Source organism: Musa acuminata, chromosome BXJ3-8, assembly GCF_036884655.1.
Source record: "Musa acuminata AAA Group cultivar baxijiao chromosome BXJ3-8, Cavendish_Baxijiao_AAA, whole genome shotgun sequence".
NCBI classification, from domain to species: Eukaryota; Viridiplantae; Streptophyta; class Magnoliopsida; order Zingiberales; family Musaceae; genus Musa; species Musa acuminata.
Genome location: NC_088356.1, coordinates 9,322,478 through 9,345,644, shown reverse-complemented (window position 1 = coordinate 9,345,644; position 23,167 = coordinate 9,322,478). Strand labels below are relative to the sequence as shown.

General features: G+C 35.0%; 1 long non-coding RNA gene across 1 annotated transcript; it reads right to left on the bottom strand.

Moving 5' to 3' along the window:
• Positions 1–17,474: 17,474 nt before the first annotated feature.
• On the bottom strand, positions 17,475–18,306 carry LOC103972699 (uncharacterized). Its single transcript, XR_010498613.1, has 2 exons — positions 18,233–18,306; positions 17,475–18,094 (listed from the first exon to the last, which is right to left on the bottom strand). It is a non-coding gene; the product is annotated as an uncharacterized LOC103972699 (long non-coding RNA).
• Between the last annotated feature and the right edge of the window lie 4,861 nt (positions 18,307–23,167).

Below are 23,167 nucleotides of genomic sequence, written 5' to 3'. Positions count from 1 at the left end.
ATTCCTCCAAGTTTGAGATATTTTATATGAGACATGATATTTATAAGGGAACCTTCAAGGTTGGAAAAAATAGAGAAAGTAACAAGATAAACATTAGGAATCTTATTGTGCGTATCGGTCATGCGCGCATATCATTCGACGCAGTGTGCCTACAGATTTATTGTGCGAATTATGTCATCTGCACCAATGAGATAGTGGTGAATAATAATCATGTCGCCGATAAATGAAATCAATTGCAATTGATGTCTAACTTCGTATGCTAGTCAAAAGGTTCAAATAGGCACTTCACTCAACCCTATATTGGACAACTATTAGTTTCCCTAGTTCTCTAATGATAAGAAATATCTACTTCTATACCTATACTATCAACGTTGTTTGCCAATTTGCTCATTACTCCATCATATGTATGCTTGACTTGTGATGCAAATAGAAGAACTTCTTCGTAAACAAGTGCAGGGACAATTAGTATGAATTTAGTGAAGTTAAACCAACCAAAAGAATCATGCTAAATTCCTAACTACTGAAATGAATATAATTTTTCAGTTTATTATGCATATATCATGTTCAATTCGTGACTAGTAATATGAATATAATTGTTCAATTATTATATTATTGTTGTTGTTGTTCATGTCTTTGAATGAAGCATCATAGTCATAAGCATAACCAAATATATGTAAACCTACATCTGCTAAAAAACACAGATTTAATATTAGCACATCCAATTTCTATTTAACAAGTTGTATAAGTAAGTAAAATGCCATTACAAATTGTTTAACATTGTTGTTTTGAGAACTGATTCTTAACTTAGATATTTTGGTTTGACAAAATTTCAATGTGCCCAGATGGAATGTTGCCTTTAGGGTTGGATAGAACTGAGAAATCCCTTTTTCTTTTTTTGCCTTTGGTGTTGTGTTTTCTATGTGCTCCTCAGATGTTCTATACATCTAATCCTAGTTCACATGCTTCTGCTCATAATCATAACTCTTATGGTTTTTTATCATTACAAAAACTATTCCATGCATGCGTATATCCATCAAAATATGCAAATAAGAACCCAATATGGGGCCTCAGGTCTTCTCCCTCAGTTGATATAGTGCAAGATTCATTGTAGGACACTATTTCTCTCGGTCCAAACATGAACTGTTAATGTTGTAACAATGAGCATTCTTTGATGGCTAGTATTCCTGCATGGAATAGTTTCTATTCTTACCAAGTCCATCAGAAAAATATATGTATAATTACTGATGGAAGTATGAACTACAACAAAAGATACAAGCATTCCTTGCATTCTAGTAAGCAGCATCGTGATAATTTGCAATGCCAAATAAGATTCTCCACATATGCTGGTGCCTCTCTTGGAGGAGTTGATTTATCTGAGGGTCATGCATATTTTTGCAAACGCACAAACATAAATTATGGTGCTGTCATATGCATTGAATCCCTGACTCTTTAGCGATAAGGGCACCAATGAGATATTGGAGAATAATAATCGTGTTGCCGATAGACAAAATGATTGAAATTGAGACCGAATTAATATAAATATGTCCAACTTTTTATGCCCATAAAAAAATTGAGATATATGTTTTGCTCAAATCTCTTTTGGACAAAGATTATTGCCTAATTCTCTAATGATAAAAATAATATCTGCTTCTACAACTCTACTATCAGCATTATTTGCCAATGTGGTCTATTACTTGAGAGATGACCAGGAAAAATGACCAAGCATAAGTATACTTATCTTATAATCCAAATAGGAAAGCTTCTTTAGAAAAGAACAAAGACAATTAGAATGAACTTAGTAAATCTAAAATGATAATGATCAAAAGCTCAATCATTCTATGTATCATGAAAAAAAAAAAAATCATGTTAAATTCCATACTTGTAAAATGAATATAATTGTTCAATTATTAATTATTGTTGCTGTAGTTCATTGCTTTGAATTAATGAAGCATCAAAGTCTTAAGCATAGCCAAGCATAAGTATAGACATCATTATGCAGGTTAGGTTGGCTAAACCGGTGGCTATCCAAAAGATAAGGTCTACAAGGAACTTCTTTAAAGACATCAAGTCATGATCCATGCTTTGGCCTGTTTTTGATGAATTGAATGAATAGAAAAGCTAATTAATGGCTTGTTTGAATTAGTAAAACTTATGCTTAGATATTTATTTTTGACAAAAAATTCCATATATTCATATACAGTGTTGCACTTAGTCTGCTAGGAGGGGTATCGGCACATGGATAGAACTTTTAGACCAAAACTTCAGTGTTGACTGTTAATTATACTTGAAAATCCCATTATTTTCTTAGGTATTTGGCATAGCAAATTATCAAAACCCTAAACCCTAGAAGAACTACATATGAATTATTTGAAAGCAAACTGCCTTGATTCTTAGGGCTTGATTAAGTTCATTATTTTATGTACTTGTTATGTGTTTTGCAAATGTTCCATGTTCTCACGCTCAGCCTTTATTTGGATACCGTGTTCATCCTCTATGAGAGAGAGAGAGAGAGAGAGATGTCCCAACTTTGTTAGCATAAATGTAGGGTTTGCCCCACATAGAGACTCCAGACGTTACATGTAACACATGCATAACAAGAAATATTGCCTATAATATCATGTACATTCAACTAACTAGCTGCTACCTACCTGTGTATCATAGAAGACATATATAAATTATATATATATATATATATATATATATATATATATATATATATATATATTCTTCATGTATTTCATTTACCATGTTATTATGCATGTATACCATTAGAGAATGCTGATCTCACAAATTTCATGTTTCAAGTGTATTTCCAAGTTGATTTGGTAATTGTCCTGGTTTGAAGGATTGCTCAGCGTTCTACATTCTGAGTTATCCATAGAAACAGTGTGGTCAATTTGAGGTTAGTATGTAAATTCTTCCTTCTTGTCTTTTTTTCAAAATAATCTTTTTTCACATGCTTCTCCTTGACTTTTTTACACTATCTGCTTATTCAAGAAGCTTTAAGACAGAAAAGTAGTAACATGAATTTTATAGTTATGGTAAATGCAGTTGTTGTTGTATTAGTACCTATGGCTTACAATGGTACTAGTTCTGTTATTGTCTCCAAACTTGTAGCATCCTTCATGTTCCTTTATACAAATTGATTTTTTATTGTACCAATAAGAGAACAACCTAAGCAGCAGAGGAAGATAATTAAATAATACACCAAAGGTGGTCATCTTTATGCCTTTCCTTTTGTGGAATCCTGCCTTTCCTAAAGGCCACTCATGTTGCAAATTGCATCAGGCAAGGTTGAGGATATCTGGTGACTGATTTCTGATAGCCCCTAAATTAGCAAGCTGGTAGATACGTGTTTGAGAGGCTTGCTCAGTGCCTTCAAGATCTTGGCACTAATCAATTATTGCTATTAAAATATGCTTCTTTGGTAATGTATAACCACCCACCATCTTATGATTTTGACTTGAGTGGAAGGCCCTTAATATTTTAATCAATACCACTCCAATTTGCTTTCTGGTCTCCTCTGTATAAATAAGCTTTCAGATACCTTCACAATTGATAGTCTTCGAGATTCTAGACAGTGAATCCTGTGCATGCAAGACTTCCTTGAGTTCAACAGAAACTTATCTCCTGTTTCTTGTCATGTTCTCTACTCCACTTGTCTTGAGACTATACAACTTTCCTTCTGAGAGGACTGGAACGCTCCAAATGTTGTTTTGCTTCTGATGGTAGTCATTGCTGAAACCGGCAGAGTAGATCATCTGCTTTTGACTAAGAACAGACAGAAGCATAGGAAAGCAAATCTACTGCTTCTGTCTGAGAAAGATATGGCTCCATCATTTGGTGGCTGAAAAAATGACAAGTGAGATGGCTCCGTCCGTGATGCGATGGTATTTAGCTGACAAACTAGGTTGTCGGATGGTAGCCGGAATACCTTCCTAATCATGCTATAAGATGACAGTCTTGTCAGCAAAACAAGGAGCTTATCCTATGATGATCGTCTTCTATAGGATAAATGGAGCAGGACAGATCAGAGAGGTTCATAGACTCGAGTTTTTCTTCATGGAAATGGAAATCTATTTATCTCACACTTAATCCACATCTTGAATCCTAAGTGCATGCCGCTGTGGATGTCTTCGGCTTGTTTCTTCCTCGTTGTCTTTTGCTTTACTTCCACTTTGATATTTTCTTTTGGACTTTTCATCTATCTAATTTCTAATTGGATCTCTTTCTATTCATGTTTTACCAAAATTTCTTTGTTCCTGTCATTTTTATTATATCTTGAATGGGCTAAGTTTACTCTTATCTTTACTCAGGGAAAGGAAAAGAGAGCAAGATGTGACACTGGAAGAACAAAGGAGAATGAAGTAGCAGATGCAAATAATTGCTGAGAGGCTCTTGGAGCTGCACCGGTGACATGCTAACAGTTCCTGGTGGTTCGCACAAGGATTCATATGTACCAGAGAAGAATAACTTAGGAGGTCAGAAAGTGTGCTAGCATAAGATATAGTTGGTATGGTGATACTACCTCGCTGATCCAGCAAGCGAGCCAACGACTTCATAGTCGATGCATTCATTCTGTTCGATATGGCCAGAACGAGATTTGTTGGATGTATAATTCGTCTCGGCACCAAAGTAATAGCTCAATTTAAACACATAGAACCTGATTATATGGTGAGAAAGGCCTTCGGCCTGACACCATGTCGGAGTTTAAATTGCTGCCGATTCATTTGTAAGTTTAGTACATGAGAAATGATTCACTACTTTGTATTATGACACTTGCTGTTGTGCTTGTTGACGTTATGGATGAATGCAATAGTTATCTCAGATGATGATAATGTTTCCATTTCGTCATATGATGGCATATGCTTTGCTTGCATTCAGGTTGGATGGAAGTTGAATAAAGAAATGAGTGCAATTTTTTCTCCCACAAGTACATGAAGGAGTAGATTTTAACTCATAAAATGCAATCTTCGAGTGTAGTTTGTATCAGCTAAGGTTGTGTGAAGTCCAGATGTATCAAGTACTTGCTTTGCATTGTAAGATCAATAAGAATAGCTTTGATCAGATCTCATGCTTGAAGGAAAAGGAAACCGAAAGCTTAAACTAAACTTTAGAGGTTGCAAATAATATCACATCTAGTGGAGAATTGCATGCGAAGTTATAGTCAATCATCACTGAATTCACTATTTTCTTGGGTTAATCATTCGATAAAATACATCTTTCAACGCCAGATCGCTATCAAGAATTTGTCAATACAAACCAAGATTTTGAGGAGAAACGATCTCGAGAAAAGACAGATATATGCATTTTTGCTTGATGATGCTTGTAAATAGTTAATTCAGCATGATAGTATCAACTTCTTTTCCTTCGTATTATTAACTTCTTTCTACAAACCTTGACCTCCGTGTGTATGTGGAGAGAGAGAGAGAGAGAGAGAGAGAGAGAGAGAGAGAGAGAGAGAGAGAGAGAGAGAGACTCTTCTTATATTACAGAAGGGAGCAAGGTTCACAGAGCAGGGGTTGACATCCATGCGTGGTCTACGCACCTGTAACCTATTCATGTACTCTTAGCACATATGGCATCGCACATGCTGCTTAGTAAAGCCAACCGTAGTTTCAGGAACCATGGTTTCATCCTGTACCACTGACATTTCCGCCATCTCCCGGCAAGTACCCTGGAATATTCACCCAGTTGTTGTACTGATCTCTGGGTATGGCGTGATGGTTATTGGTGTCGGCATCAGAAATAGCCAAACCTTTCCACTCCTTGCTCTCCCTCATCAGCTTGGCCTCCTCCATGGATGTCGTCTTCCAACAACACCTTCCTTGGCATCACTGAGCATGAGTTCATCACTAGAACTCCAAGCAAGAGAATCCCCACCAACTTCATCCTTTCTTTGGCTAACCTGAGAGAATGATTGATGTAGGCTGCATCACAACAATATACCTTACTTGAGAGACCTGAAAGCATAAGATAAATCTCACCAACACAAGAGAGAAAGCTTCAGACAGAGAGAGGTATGAAGGTTCTTACTGCGAGCTGGTGGTTCGGTGAGTATTGGGGCTGCTTTTATAGGCAAGAAATGTTACTGCCTCCTTTTTTTCCCTTCTTCGTCTGAAGAAGAAGATATGTTACTGTTAAGAGTTGATATTCCATAGACTTTTCCTTCATGGATTCTCCACCGATTAAAGACAATATCAAGTGGGCACACAAATTAAACGGCAAAATGATGGGTTAATGGAAAGTGTTTTTTGCCTAAATCCTGTGGCATTGTCGGCAGGTCTGAGAGGAATTACTTGTTCAGATTTCGTTTGCTTATATGTGAATTCAATGTCGGGACAGTTAATTGTGAAAGAAGAATCCATAGTTAACAGTGTTTACTGTTAATGCAGTAAGAGTCGAGCAAATGACATGCAAAATGAATTCTGTTCGACGTGAAGTCCTTGTCCAGCATCCGTGGCTGACAATTTGATGTAGGATGACGGTGCACACAACAGAACCCTAATTTATGGAATCAGTAAAACATATCATTTTTCTAGGAAAAGGAGTCATGCTTACAAGAAGAACAAACGCCTTTGTAGAGGTTTCCCGTCCTTCTCTACAGGAACAAGGAAACACTCGATATTTTCTGGCCTAAATTCCAACCAAATGAAGCTTTATTTTCTGACTAATCAAATTTGAAAGCAAATAGAACAAAGGAATCAAATCTCATGCAACTATAAATTAAAAAAATTACATACACATAAATAGAAAATGATGAATTTTTTTGTTTGGTGCCATAAGATGCATGCATAAAAAATGTATCACTCTATGAGCAAACTATATAAGAAAACTAAGTGCTTCAAAGGAATTGAAACTATGTATGCTGATGAAAAGAAATAGCTTGTTAGCAATGATTACCATGCCTTGTTTCAGTTCACTCGACTAGTAATTGTCACTTCACTGTCTTGTTAAACTGGTTGTGTTCTTATGTACCTTCCATACGACTCCCTGTCATCTTCTATTCGTTTCTGAATCATTTGCATCTGGATGTTGATTGTTAGATGTATCTACTTGGAGAGGTTTCAGGATTCTGTGCTGCTGATGGATTTGGTCATCTCTAGATCTGACTTTTCAAGTCAACTATTGAGTAGCTAATCAACACTAACAGTGGGCATTACATGCCTTCACCTATCTCATCAGCAACCCCCTGAGTTCATTATACTCCATGTTCCACTTCCATCCATGCATATTTAGATCTCGTCGTCCAGTTCTTGTATATGCCTCGATGTTTTCTTGGTCCAAGTCCTTGTATCCACGATCTGATTCTTGATCCATGCGAGCTTACAAATCTAGTATCATGTTTGTAGATATCATCAACCGAGGAATAAGAACTCTTAACATGGCCTGCTCTCTTTCTGGCCCATTAATGGGCGATCTCTAGCTATATCCATCCATCTCCTCATCGAGTGACAATGTGTTTATGGATATCTATCATGGTTTTATATAAATGCACAACATATGAGTGTGGCATCATTGATATAAATGTTCCCTGAAGTGAATCTAGTGTTTTATTTTGAAAACACCATACAGTATTTTTTACCATTATCTGGCATGTTTTGAAAACACTATACAGTATTTTTATTTTGAAAACACTATACAGTATATTATAGTGTTTTCGAAATAAAAAATAATATATAGTATTTTTGAACTAGCATTATAATGTTTTTGAATTCAAAACATTTTACAGTAATTTTAAAATAAAAACCCTATACAATATTTTTAAAGCACAATACAATTTGGATGAATTTTTTTTTTTATACTTTAGGCAGAAAATTGCATGGCAACTTTTGAGGGTATTTTAATATTTTTAAAATAAGATATCACTGTTTGAGAATTTTAAAAAGACGTACTATTTAAAAAAATTGTAAATTTTTTTTTTCCAGACAATCACCCAATCATTATTTACCATTTCATTAACATAATCCAAAACCTAGGGTTTCATGCAGGTGCGAGAACGCACTTGGCAGCTGACATCATAGCCATGCATCTGCTTTCTGATGTAACCTCTTGAGTAAACCCTAAAGTTCTAACAAGCATACCAAAGTAGAGTTCTTGCTGGAAGACAAGATGAACTTTGTTCGTGATGAAAACTAGGCTTCGACGTCTTCATGAGGAACATATGCCAGATAAATTTATGCAAGGATATAATGGAGGTGTTTGGCTTGCAAGATCGAAATAGTTTTTGGTTCTCCCCGAGAGAGGGGTTTCTTCTTCCATGAAACACGCACACATGGTCGCAATAATTGAATGGAGATTCCTTGACGCTTTAAAGTGCGACGCGTCTTGGATTCTGAACCAGATCAGACAAGTTCTATGATTGATGTCTGAAGAGTGAAAGTTTTTAGATAATCTCATCTTACATACATATGTAGCTTCGTATATCAGTTTCAATATTATATATATATATATATATCTTGACAGAATCGGATTTGAGACACTACTCAACACCAAAATTTCTTTTCCTTTGCTTGCGTTTAGATCAAATTTATCACCTAACCAAATTCATTTACCAGTTCATTGACATGATTCAAGTCTTGAGAGGTTCTTGTGGGTCCTCCAAGAACAAACCTGACATAGCCATGTTTTCCTGTTCCGATAGGAACATCATTGCCATGTTAGTAAAGCAAGTTATAGGACGAGTACTGTCCTTGCGAGTCGTCAACTATTTCTCTTTTGGCTTGACAAACTGTTTCGGGTTAGGGTAAGAGTCCAAATAGCACGTACCATAACCTTTCAAGAAAACTCATGCTACGAGAGATCCACACGGAATGAGTAAGATTGTGTGAGAAATATATAACACAATACCCTCCATCTGCATCAAGAAAGCCTCACTGCATGAAATCTTCCAATATCTATCACCATGATTAGCGTACTACTTGATATAGCAATTTTCTCAAAATAATAACATGAGAAATGCTCACATATTGTGAGAATGCGATTGAGCATTAACTCACATAAGGTGTACCTGAGAGAGGAGGAAGATGAGAAGGCATTGGGCGTGTGCAACCAAAAGAGAGACAGTACATGACTGATGAAGTCAGTACTTGTCTTATTTGACAAGGCTATGATGACATGCATGGCTATGATGTCAGCTGTCAAGTATTCTCGTTAGGCCTGCACGAAACCCAATGCTTCGGATTATGTTAATGAAATGGTAAGTAATGATCTTTGGTTGGGGATTAATATTATTATTTTGTTCGAATTCTCTTTTCTGAGATCCAAGTCAAGAATTTTCTCAGATCCAAGAAAACTAAAGTGAAGAAGATGATGAGCATTTTTTGGTGTGATATTGGTATCTGTCTACTCATTATATATTATTCATCTACGTCATCAGAAGCTCAAGTCTGCCATAAAACAATAGTTATTCTAGTAGATAAGAGAGATTATGTATTTTGCCTCTCGTTTAACTTCATACATAAAGCTTTTGATTTCTGTCGATCAAAATAAGCCTACAAGGGTTTAATAAGTGTATTACTATCAACTTCAACTTAACTCCACTTTTGATGTAGGACTAATCGGGATATTATAATTTCTCCATTTAAAGGCTTAACGTACTCTTCAAGGTTTGACATAGCCCAGGTCAAACCCTAGCATCGTGCATGTGAGACATAGCTTAGTGGTGGATCTATATCGTGATGAGTATTCCATCCACGATACTGAATATCATAACTTGAGCATGATAGGCTAATTAGCTCATCAATTTTATTTGACCTAAATCATTAGTCAAAATACTTAAGCTAAAATTGATAACAAGTAATACACTCATTAGACCCTTATAAGTCAATCTTAATCTTGCCCACATGAGACAAATTGAGGTGTTATAGTAGACAACACTAAGTAAATGGAAGACAACGACACACTTCAATACAACATATACATGAGTAATAGATAGGGAGATCCTTGCAGTAGCTCCATTTTCTATATGCACTATGGGCTTTGGTTACACATAGTTTTTGATGCTGCGTATAACACGAGATCCTTGTTTACACTTAATTTTTGGGATGGATAGGGAGATAGAAAACTCAAATATGCTAGATTAAAATAGATAAAAGCTTATCACTCAAGTCCTACAACTCTTAAGAGATACAGAAAACATCACCCAAAGGAATCATAAAACTCAACTCTAAGGACTCAATAAGCTTTCCAATGATATAATGTTTGCCTCATAATTTTTTAAAGTTCATCTTGATATTAATTCAATCTCAACACTAAGATTCTTTCATGGTTAACGAAAAAGCTAATGTAAGCACTTTAAATTTTTTAAAGTCATTGTATAGAGATACTCCTGTTTCAATTTCTCCTAGATGAAAAAGATTCATCCTCAAATCGCTATGATAAAGGGATAGGCAAGCAACATTGGAAGTATTTAAGATACCATAGCTATTCGATAAATCAATCTTGTATGCATTTTCACCAATATGTTGAAGGACATTGAAAGGATCATTAGCTTTGCAATGTTTTATGCACATCCTTATATCTTTTTACATTTTTTGCCAATAAATTTTTTTACATGAGCGTCAAAGTTTTATCTCTTCTAAAGTGTCATCCGAGCCCACTAGCATGAGCCGTTATCATGATAGAGTCTCTTAAAGAACACGAAGAAACACATAGACGATTGGTCTTGAAGAAATATCCATCATGAAGCAAACAATGATCATGGAAATAATAATATTTTAAATATCAGATTTATGCTTGATGGTAAAATCATAGGCTTGTAAAAATTCAACCCATGTAGTAAACTTTATCAAAGTTTGGCAAAGAAAGAATATGAGCTTCAGTTACCTTGCTTTTGATTAAATTGAACCTCTTTTTTGCTTCATTTGTCTATTTGAAATTGGTTACTTTTAAGTATTCAGTGATATGCACCATAATTGAACTACAAAATTGAAAAAAAAAAGAAAAGAAATACCTCTTTGGAAAAATTCAAAAAGTAAGATTTTTCTTGATAATTCCCTCATCCAAATGTACAACTATAAAATTATACTATGTTTGAAAGGGTATATAAATAATATCATTATTGAGGGATAGATATCTATATATGAACGTGCAAAAGAAATGGTTAAAAGTTTATACCCATAGAAAATTGTAGTTTCAAAGAGATCTTATAAATAACAAATATATTAAGGTTGTTATGCCTCAAAGACAGGAATTTATTGACTTATGTGTGTCTCTTAATATGATGATACTGTTTCTATAAACTAGGAATGAGAAAAATGTAGCTTCTACACAATGCATTTTGATTACACCACAAAGAAGGGGATGGCAAGTGTCAGTCAGCCATCGATGAAGAAGTAATACATGACACGGAATTTAAGAGCCCACAAGATAATGCCTACATATGTTTGGCCATAGGCTCACAAACCCTAACATCTCTATAGATATATATGAAGAAGCTACATGGGTAGGTAAAATGATATGGTCCTCACACTTTAATTAGCACTGCAGGCATCAATCATAGAGCTTGTCTCATCTGGTTAGCACTGCAGGCATCAATCATAGAGCTTGTCTCATCTGGTTCAGATTCCATGACGAGCCGCATGCCTCGACATCAGCGCACTTTAAAGCGTCAAGGAATCCTCCATTTAATCATTACGACCCACGTGTACATGTTTCATCGAGGAAGAAACCCCTCTCTCTCAAGAAGAACCAAACCTATTGCGATCTTCCAACTTAAACACCTCCATTCCCTTGCATTAATTAATCTACATGTCTTCTTCATGGAGGCAGCAAATTAGCATAGTTTTCTTGACTAGGTTTTCTTGATGGGAGCATTAGGGTTTATACTGCTGAAAGAAAAACTCTTTAGGGTTTTACATGTGGCTACAGATCTTTTATGGTCTATCCTAGAAGATATGGTAAGATCAAAGGATGACAAGATAGAATTATTTCATGTGATTTGGGAAGTAGTGGTCTAACTTTGCAAACGAACTAGAGATAGAATGTTTTGGTACTATTTTCTTCCTATGGATTCAAGAACATAGCGAATGCCATAGCTCTCTCTCTCTCTCTCTCTCTCTCTTAGGAGCTGGGATTGAGTGCATAGAAAATATAATAAGTCAAGCCAGTCATTACATCTTATTACATTTAGCAGTGTAGGACATTAATCTAAAGATCCAGACATCCATTACATGTTGTGGAGCTATCCATGACACAAAGTACTTTAAAGCATTTGCTCTTTACACCGAGCAAATTTGACATATCCTATAGTGCAGTAGCAGATAACAGTTAAGGGCAACAGGGCTTCATGGGTGCTTAGGAAGATCACCAAACATCCTTCGATATTCATCGATCGATATCTGGTGGTGTGAATCTGCTGACATACCCAGAGTGTGTGCAAAAGGATCACCATCATACTTGTTGTTCTTGGCATTGCTATTTCTATTATTATCATTGGCATTCTTTGGAACTCCAAAGGGATAGCCAAATGATGGATCTACAGTAGCTTTTCCCTTCTTCTTTCCCATACTTTTAATGTTCTTCTTGATCTTCTCATTGTTTCTTCCACCGATAGTGGCGCCAAAGACAACTTTATTATGATCGAGCATGTAGTCCTTGCCCTTAACTCCTTGAAGAGAGAAATCCAGGGGATTCTCCTCAAGCCTTCTACAATCAACACTTGTTTTGGAGATGATCATGACCAAACCAATTGTGAGAACAAGTGCAAATGGGATCTTCATTGTTGATAAGCTGCAACAAAGCAAAAATTGACCATTTCAATACTAAGATCCTAATATATAACAGTCAAATTTTGAGCTTTGATACATTCATCATCTAAATGTAATAATATAGCTATGTAAATTGCTAAAACTAGTATGAGCCTTAGTGTTTACCTTGAATTCGCTCCCTCCGAGACAAGTTTGAGATACTGGATATGAGACACAATATTTATAAGGAAAATTTTAAGCTTAAACAAGTTAATAAAAATTAACAAGATATACATTAGGAATCTTATGGTGCCTTTCGATCATGCCCACATATCCTATGAAACATAGGTTGCATAAGATAATTATTATGCTAATTATATATGTCACTAGTGAGATAGTGGAGAATAATAATCGTGTCATCGATGGACAAAATGATTGCAGTTTAGACTACATTAGTTTAACTATGTCTAACTCTTTATGCTTGTTAAAAAGTTGAGATTTTTGGACAAAGATTATTGCCTAATTCTCTAATGATAAAATAATATATACTTCTAGAACTCTACTATCGGCATTATTTGCCAATGTGCCCCATCAATTTAGAGATGAGCAGGAAAAATAACCCACCACAAGTATACTTATATTGTAATCCAAATATGAAAGCTTCGTCAGAAAAGAACAAAGACAATTAGCATGAACTTAGTCAATCTAAAATGATAATAATCAAAAGCTCAATTGTTCTATATATCATGAAAAGAAAATTCATTTTGAGTTCCTAACTAATAAAATGAACATAATTGTTCAATTATTACATAGTTGTTGTTGTTCATTGCTTTGAATTAATGAAGCATCAAAGTCGTAACCATAACCAAGCATAAGTGTAGATATCATTATGCTGATTAGGATGGCTAAAGTGGTGGCTGTCCAAAGATAAGGTCACATTGCTTGTGCAAGAGTCTACAATGAACCCCTTTAAAGACTTCAAGTCATGATTAACTTATAATGGTTTTTTAGCATACATTATGGACCATGCTTTGACTTGTTTTTGATGAATTAAATGATTTTTAAATCTAATTAATGGACAATTCCAATATATTTTTCAGTATTTGGCATAGCAAAACATCAAAACCCTAAACCCTAGAAGAATCATGGAGGAACCATTTGCAAGCAAACTACCTTGTTTCTTAGGCCTTGATTAAGTTCACTATTTTATGTACTTGTTATGTGTTTTGCAAATGTTCTATGTTCTCATGCTCAACCATTATTTGTATATCATGTTTATAATTTATTTTTATGCTCATACATAACAATCATGGTTCATAATAGCCATCAAACATCCGTCATCATGAGTCCATCCCTTAGGTTATTTTGGTAAATAAAGACAAGGAGAGAGAGAGGGAGATATGTCCCAACATTGTTAGCATAAATATAGGGTTTACCCCACACAAAAAACTCTAGATTTTACATGTAACATATGCACAACAAGAAATAATGCCTATAACATCATGCATACTGAATTAACTAGCTGCTACCTACCTGTGTATCATAGATCAGAAGACCGACAAGTGCTCTTCTTCGTAAAAAATTGCAAGTGATTTGGAAAGGAGCGGTCTGACTTTGTAAAGGACCAACAACTGGAAATTTTAGTGAATGCCTCATAGCTATCTATTACTCTTCGGAATTGGTGCTATGTGGACAGTACATATAACAAGCCAAGCTAGTCATGGACATTTTATTTTATGCAGTAGTAGTTCAGTACATTGACAGAAAAGCCCCAGCCATCCATGACATAATGATCTAGAGCTATACATGGCAATAAGTACTTGAAAGCATTTGCCCCATATACTGAGCAAATCTCACACATCCTATATACTACTGTAGAAGATAGCAGTTCATGGTAGCAGCATAGTCTTAAGGGCGTTTAGCAGAATCCCTTAAGTTGTGGTGCGGTAAATTGTCCGTGGGTCGAGTGCGTGACATGGTACTAACATCAAACATCTTGTTCTCGGCATCCTTCGTGGCACTAAAGCGATAGCCAGGTGATGCATCTTTAACAGCTTTTACCTTCATCTCTCCAGGAGTACTGTTGATGTCCTTCTTGGCCTCCTCGTTGTTGCTTCCACCAGCACTACTGGAGCTAAACACAACTTTGTTATCAGCAAGCACGTATTCCTTTCCCTGAACTCCTCGAAGAGACTGATCCAAGGGATTCTCCTCAAGCCTTCTGCCTTCCACACCAGTTTTGGAGAGGATGATGGCCAAACCAAATGTAAAAACAAGCACAAATGACATCTTCGTTGTTGATAAGCTACAACAAAGCAAAAAAATCACTATTTCAATACTAAGATATCCTATATGTAACAATTAATTTTGAGCTTTGATATATTCAACAGATACATGTACTAATATTGTTAAGTAAATAGCTAAAACTAGTATGAGTCTTGAAACTTACCTTGAACTCAGTTCCTCCAAGTTTGAGATACTTGATAGGAGACATGATATTTACAAGGGAACCTTCAAGGATGGGAAAAATAGAGAAAGTAACAAGATAAACATTAGGAATCTTGTTGTGCGTATCGGTCATATGCGCATATTATACGGCAGAGCATGCCTAAGGTATTTATTGTGCAAATTACGTCACACGCACCAATGAGATAGTGGAGAATAATAATCATTTCGTCGATGGATGAAATCGATTGCAATTGACACTCCATTGATTGTCATATGTCTAACTTTGTATGCTAGTCAAAAGGTTCAAATAGGCACTTCACTCAACCCTAGAAATATCTATTTCTTCACTTATACTATCAACATTGTTTGTCAAATTGCCGATTACTCCACCATATGTATACTTGACTTGTAATGCAAATAGAAGAACTTCTTTGTAAACAAGAGCAAAGACAATTAGTATGAACTTAGTCAAGTTAAACCAACCAAAAGAATCATGTTAAATTCCTAACTACTGAAATGGATATAATTTTTCAGTTATTTTACATATCATAAGAAGTATCATGTTCAAGTCTTGACTATTAGTGTGAATATAATTGCACAATTACTATACTTTGAATGAAGCATCATAGTCATAAGCATAAGAATAGCCAAACCTATGTAAACCTACATCTGCCCAAAAACACAGATTTAATATTAGCACATCCATTGTCTATTTAACAAGTTGTATAAGTTATTAAAATACCATCACAATTTGTTTAACATTGTTGTTTTGAGGACTGATTCTTAACTTACACTAATCCTAGTTATATACATCTAATCCTAGTTCACATGCTTAATTAAATTTCATTTGTTTACCTTTGCATGATTATTCTTCTGCTCTTAATCATAACTCTTATGGCTTTCATCAGATCAATAACTATTCCATGCATGCATATATTCATCAATTTTATATTGAAACAAGAACCCAATACTCGATGGCATTCTCACAATTTGTGAGCAATATATGAGCATTTCTCATGTTATTATTTTGAGAGAATTGCTATATCAAATAATATACTAATCATGGTGATAGATATTTGAAGGTTTGATCGAGACTCCAGTCCAGAAAGAGACTGTCTTGAGGCAGATGGAGGGTAATAGAACATTGTGTTATATATTTCTCACACAATCTCTCGCATTCTGTGTGGATCTCTCAAGGAATAAGTTATCTTGAAAGGTTTTTTGGTGCGTGCTATTTGGACTCTTACCCTAACCCTAAACAGTTTGTCAAGCCAAATGAGAAATAGTTGATGACCCGTACTCGTCCTATAACTTGTTTTACTAACAGGGCAATGATGTTCCTATTGGAACAAGAAAACATGGCCATGATTTCGCCCGTCAGGTTTGTTCTTCTCAGACCCTCAAGAACCTCTCAAGACTTGAATCATGTCAATGAACTGGTAAATGAATTTGGTTAGGTGATAAATTTGATCTAAACGCAAGGAAAGGAAAGAAATTTTTGTCTTAGAGTAGTGTCTGAAATCTGATTCTGTCAAAATATTTGTTAATGTCCCTCCTCGAGTTCATACACATATATATAAATAATATTGAAACTGGTATACGAAGCTACATATGTATGTAAGAAGATATGATCTCGAAACTTTCACTCTTCAGACATCAATCATAGAACTTGTCTGATCTGATTCAGATTCCAAGACGAGCCGCATGCCTAGACACCACTGCACTTTAAAGCGTCAAGGAATCTCCATTCAATAATTGCTACCCATGTGTACGAGTTCATGGAAGAACCAAAAACTATTTCGATCTTGCAAGCCAAACACCTCCATTATATGCTTGCATAAAGTCATCTGGCAAGGTTCTTCATGAAGACATCGAAGCCTAGTTTTCATCACGAACAAAGTTCATCTTGTCTTCCAGCAAGAACTCTACTTTGGTGTGCTTGTTAGAACTTTAGGGTTTACTCCACCCCGCAAGAAAAACTTTAGGGTTTACATGTAACAGATGCATAGCTGGTAATATTGCCTAACAAAGCTAATAATTAATGTCTTCAAGCAAGAACTCAACTTTGATGTGCTTGTTAAATCTATGGGGTTTACAAACGACAGATGCATCAGTAGAAATATTGCCTCTAACATCATGTACACTAAATTAACTAGGTAGCTACCTACATATCTATTGTAGAAGATAGAATGATGAGACATACATGAGTAGAAGTTTGTGAAGGACCAAGAGCCACAATATCTAGTCAAATCTTCCCTCTAGAAATCATTAAAAATAATAGTGAGAGCCATAGCTTTCTGTCTCTCTTAGGAGTTTGTATTGTGCGGATACAATGTATCAAGCCAATCTAGTCATGGACATTTTATTTTACTTAGTAGTTTAGTACATTGACCAGGAGGCCTCAGTCATCCATGACACAACCGAAGGACATATGCAGCACATATTACTTGAAACCATTTTGCTCTATATACTGAGCAAATTTGCTACACACATACACTACTAGTAAGAGTCAACAGTGCCAGGCTGCAAGGCTTTAAGGGTGCTTACGAATATTACGATACATCCTTCGGTAGTCATCGATCGATATCTCATGGTGTGTGTCCATGGACATGCCTTGGGTTTGTGCAATAGGATCACCATCACACTTGTTGTTGTTGTCCTTGCCATGGTTTTTGCTTTTGGCTTTATTGGTGGCAAGTGATGGATTCCCGATATCTTTTCCTTTCATTTCTCCAAGATTGTTGATGTCCATCTTAGTTTCTTCATTGCTCTTTCCACCAACACTAGAACTGAAGACAGATTTATCATCATGAACCTTGTTTTCCTTTCCCTTATCTCTGTGAAGAGAGAAACTCAAGGGATTCTCGATGTATTCACCTTCCACACTATTGTTGGAGAAGATCATGGTCAAACCAAATATTAAAACAAGCACAAATGAGATCTTCATTGTTGATAAGCTGCATCAAAACGAAAATGATGATCTCAATAGTTAGATACTATACCAATTAATTTTGAGATTTGATGTTTTCATTAACTTGATCGTGTGCTAACATGGTTAAATATATGACTAAAGTAATAGGAATCTTGGAAGTTACCTTGAATTGACTTCCTCCGGGACAAGTTTGGGATGCTCTTGTATGAGGGCACGGTATTTATAGGCAGATGTTCAAGCTTAGATGAACTGATGTAAATTGACAAGATAAGCATTGGGAATCCTGTGGTGCTTTTCGATCATGCCCGTATTTTCTATGAACATAGCATGGATAAGATAATTATTGCGCTAATTACATCATGCACACTGATGAGGTAGTGGAGAATAATAATCATGTCACCAATGGAACAAAATTAATAGCAATTTAGGCTACATTAGTTTTACATAGGTCTAATAGGTTATGCTCCTCAAGGTGTAAAAATATACGTACATCACTCAGACCTACATTAGACAAATTAAAGATGTCTTTACCCAATTCTCCAAAGATGCACAATATCTAACCGGACAACCTATCAGTATTTGTTTGCCTATGTGCTCCACTAGTATCGATATGACATGGAAAAAAGACCAAATCATTTATGTATTTGACTTCAATTGTAAATGAAAAGCATTTAGTATGAACTTAGTCTAGACTTATAGTTATTGAAATTTATGATACCACCTTAATTTATGTTTGTGTGTTTGCAAAAATATGCATGACACTCAGATAAATCAACTCCTCCGAGGGAGGCATCAGCATAGGAAGAGTACTATTAGACCAAAACCTCAAAAGAGAATCTTAGTTGGCATTGCAAATGATCACAATGCTGTTTACTAGAATGCAAGGAATGCTTGTATCTTTTGTTGTAGTTCATACTTCCATGAGCAATTGTGTATGATTTTTCTGATGGACATGGTGAGAATAGAAACTATTCCATGCAGGAATACTAGCCATCAAGACATGCTCATTGTTACTCCATTAACTGTTCATGTTTGGACCGAGAGAAATAGAGTCCTACGATGAATCTTGCACTATATCTATGGTGGGAGAAGACTTAAGGCCCCATATTGGGTTCTTATTTGCATATTTTGATGGATATAATGTATGCATGGAATAGTTTTTGTTCTGATGAAAAACCACAAGAGTTATGATTATGAGCAGAAGCATTGAACTAGGATTAGATGTAGAACATCTAAGAAGCACATAGAAAGCACAATGCTAAAGGCAACAAAAAAAAAAGGGATTTCTCAGTTCTATCCAACCCTAAAGGCAACATTCCAATTGAGCATGTTGAAATTTTGTCAAAATTAAATGTCTAAGTATAAGTTAAAAATCAGTTCTCAAAACAACAATGTTAAACAAATTGCGATGACATTTTACTAACTTATACAACTTGTTAAATAGAAAATGGATGTGTTACTAATCAATATGTATTTTTGAGCAGATACAGGTTTGCATATGTTTCATTATGCTTAGGACTATGATGCTTCATTCAAAGACATGAACAACGACAACGATATAATAATTGAAAAATTATATTCATACGAATAATTAGGACTTGAACATGATACATTTCCTGATATGTATAATAACTGAAAAATTATATCCATTTCAGTAGTTAGGAATTTAACATGATTGTATAATAACTGAATTTAACTGAAAAATTAACTTGACTAAGTTCATACTGATTGTCTTTGCTCTTGTTTATAAAGAAGTTCTTATAGTTGCATCACAAGTCAAGTATAGATATGGTGGAGTAATGAGCAAATTGGCAAACAATGTTGATAGTATGGTGTAGAAGTAGATATTTCTTATCATTAGAGAACTAAGGAAATTAATACTTGTGTGATATAGGGTTTAGTGAGATGCATATTTGAACCTTTTGACTAGAATGCTAAGTTAGACATATGACAATCAATGGAGTGTCGATTTCATCAATCGTGAAATCGGATACAATTATTACTCTCCACTATCTCATCGGTTTACATGATGTAATTTGCACAATAAATATCTTTGGCACACTATGTTCTAGGAAATGTGCACATGACCAATAAGCATAATAAGATTCTCAATGTTTATCTTATTATTTTCTATATTCTTCTAATCTTGAAAGTTATCTTTAAATATCATATCTCCAAGTATCTCAAACTCAAGGAAGTAAGTTTAAAGTCATTAATTTTTATTAATTATATATATAATTAAGTCTCGTATGATGTCTCATATCAAGTGTGTATATATATATATATATATGTATATATATATACTCACGGCCGTCCAATGACCCACACCACGTCACGCCTTGTAAGTATCTACGGAAGTGTGCCTATTCTCGTAAACGTACTTAAAACTATGCTGCTGCCATGCACTGCTATCTGCTAGTGTAGTATGTAGGATGTGTGAGACTTTCTCGGTATATGGAGCAAATGCTTTCATGTACTGATCATCTACATAAAATAGGATGTCCATGACTGGCTTGGCATGTTCTTTGTACTGTCCACATAATACCAGCAATAGACTTTCGAGTTGTTGGTCTTTGTTATGATCATCTCTCTCTCTCTCTTTCCTTATTTACCAAAATAACCTAAGGGATAGACTCATGATGATGGATGAGTCATGGGTATTATGAACTATGAGAGTTATGTATGAACATAAAGATCAATCATATAGGATGAACACGGTATACAAATTAAGGCTGAGCTTGAGAACATGGAACATTTGCAGAACACATAACAAGTGTATAAAATAATGAACTTAATCAAGACCTAAGAACCAAGGTAGTTTGCTTTTAAATAATTCATATGTAGTTCTTCTAGGGTTTAGGGTTTTGATAATTTGCTATGCCAAATACGAAAGAAAATAATGAGATTTTCAAGTATAGTTAATAGTCAACACTGAAGTTTTGGTCTAAAAGTTCTATCGATGTGCCGATGCCCCTTCTAGTAGACTAAGTGCAACACCGTATATGAATATATAGAATTTTTTGTCAAAAATAAATATCTAAGCATTATTTTTACTAATTTAAACAAGCCATTAATTAGCTTTGCAATTCATTCAATGAATCAAAAACAGGCCAAAGCATGGATCATGACTTGATGTCTTTAAAGAAGTACCTTGTAGGCCTTATCTTTTGGATAGCCACCAGTTTAGCCAACCTAATCTGCATAATGATGACTATACTAATGCTTGGCTATGCTTAAGACTTTGTTGATTCATTAATTCAAAGCAATGAACTATAGCAACAACAATTAATAATTGAACAATTATATTCATTTTATAATTATGGAACTTAACATGATTTTTTTTTTCATGATATATAGTATGATTGAGCTTTTGATCATTATCATTTTAGATTGACTAAGTTCATGCTATTTTTCTTTTTTCTTTTCTAAAGAAGCTTTCCTATTAAGATTACAAGATAAGTATACTTGTGCTTGGCCATTTTTCCTCGTCATCTCTAAAGTGATAGACCACATTGGTAAATAATGCTGATAGTAGAGTTGTAGAAGAAGATATTATTTTTGTCATTAGAGAATTAGGCAATAATCTTTGTCCAAAAGAGATTTGAGCAAAACATATATCTCAACATTTTGACGAACATAAAAAGTTGGACATATTTATATTAATGCGGTCTCAATTGCAATCAGTTTTGTCCATCGGCAACACAATTATTATTCTCCAATATCTCATTGGTGTCCTTATGGCTAAAGAGTTGGGGATTCAATGCATATGATACCACCATAATTTATGTTTGTGCGTTTGCAAAAATATGCATGACCCTCAGATAAATCAACTCCTCCGAGAGAGGCACCAGCATATGTAGAGAATCTTATTTGGCATTGCAAATTATCACGATGCTGCTTACTAGAATGCAAGGAATGCCTATATCTTTTGTTGTAGTTCATACTTCCATCAGTAATTGTGTATATATTTTTCTGATCGACTTGGTAAGAACAGAAACTATTCCATGCCGGAATACTAGCCATCAAAGCATGCTCATTGTTACTCCATTAACAGTTCATGTTTCGACCGAGAGAAATAGAGTCCTACACTGAATCTTGCACTATATCAACAGAGGGAGAAGACCTGAGGCCCCATATTGGGTTCTTATTTGCATATTTTGATGGATATACGCATGCATGGAATAGTTTTTGTCTTGATGACAAACCATAAGAGTTATGATTATGAGCAGAAGCATGTGAACTAGGATTAGATGTATAGAACATCTGAGGAGCACATAGAAAACACAACACCAAAGGCAAAAAAAGAAAAAGGGATTTCTCAGTTCTATCCAACCCTAAAGGCAACATTCCATCTGGGCACATTGAAATTTTGTCAAACCAAAATATCAATGTTAAGAATCAGTTCTCAAAACAACAATGTTAAACAATTTGTAATGGCATTTTACTAACTTATACAACTTGTTAAATAGAAAATGAATGTGCTAATATTAAATCTGTGTTTTTGAGGAGATGTAGGTTCACATATGTTTGGTTATGCTTATGACTATGATGCTTCATTCGAAGACATGAACAACAACAACAACAACAACAACAATATAATAATTGAACAATTATATTCATATTAATAGTCATGAATTCAACATGATACTTCTCACAATGCATGTATAATAAACTGAAAAATTATATCCATTTCAGTAGCTAGGAATTTAGCATGATTCTTTTGGTTGGTTTAACTTGACTAAGTTCATACTAAGTGTCCCTGCACTAGTTTACAAAGAAATTCTTCTATTTGCATCACAAGTCAAGCGTACATAAAATTGACAAACAATGTTGATAGTATAGGTGTAGAAGTAGATATTTCTTATCGTTAGAGAACTAGGGAAACTAATAGTTGTCCAATATAGGGTTGAGTGAAGTGCCTATTTGAACCTTTTGACTAGCATACGAAGTTAGATATATGGCACTCAATGGAGTGTCAATTGCAATCGATTTCATCCATCGGCGACATGATTATTATTCTCCACTATCTCGTTGGTGTGCACGATGTAATTCGCACAATAAATTCTTAGGCACGCAAAGTCTTATGATATGCGCGCAT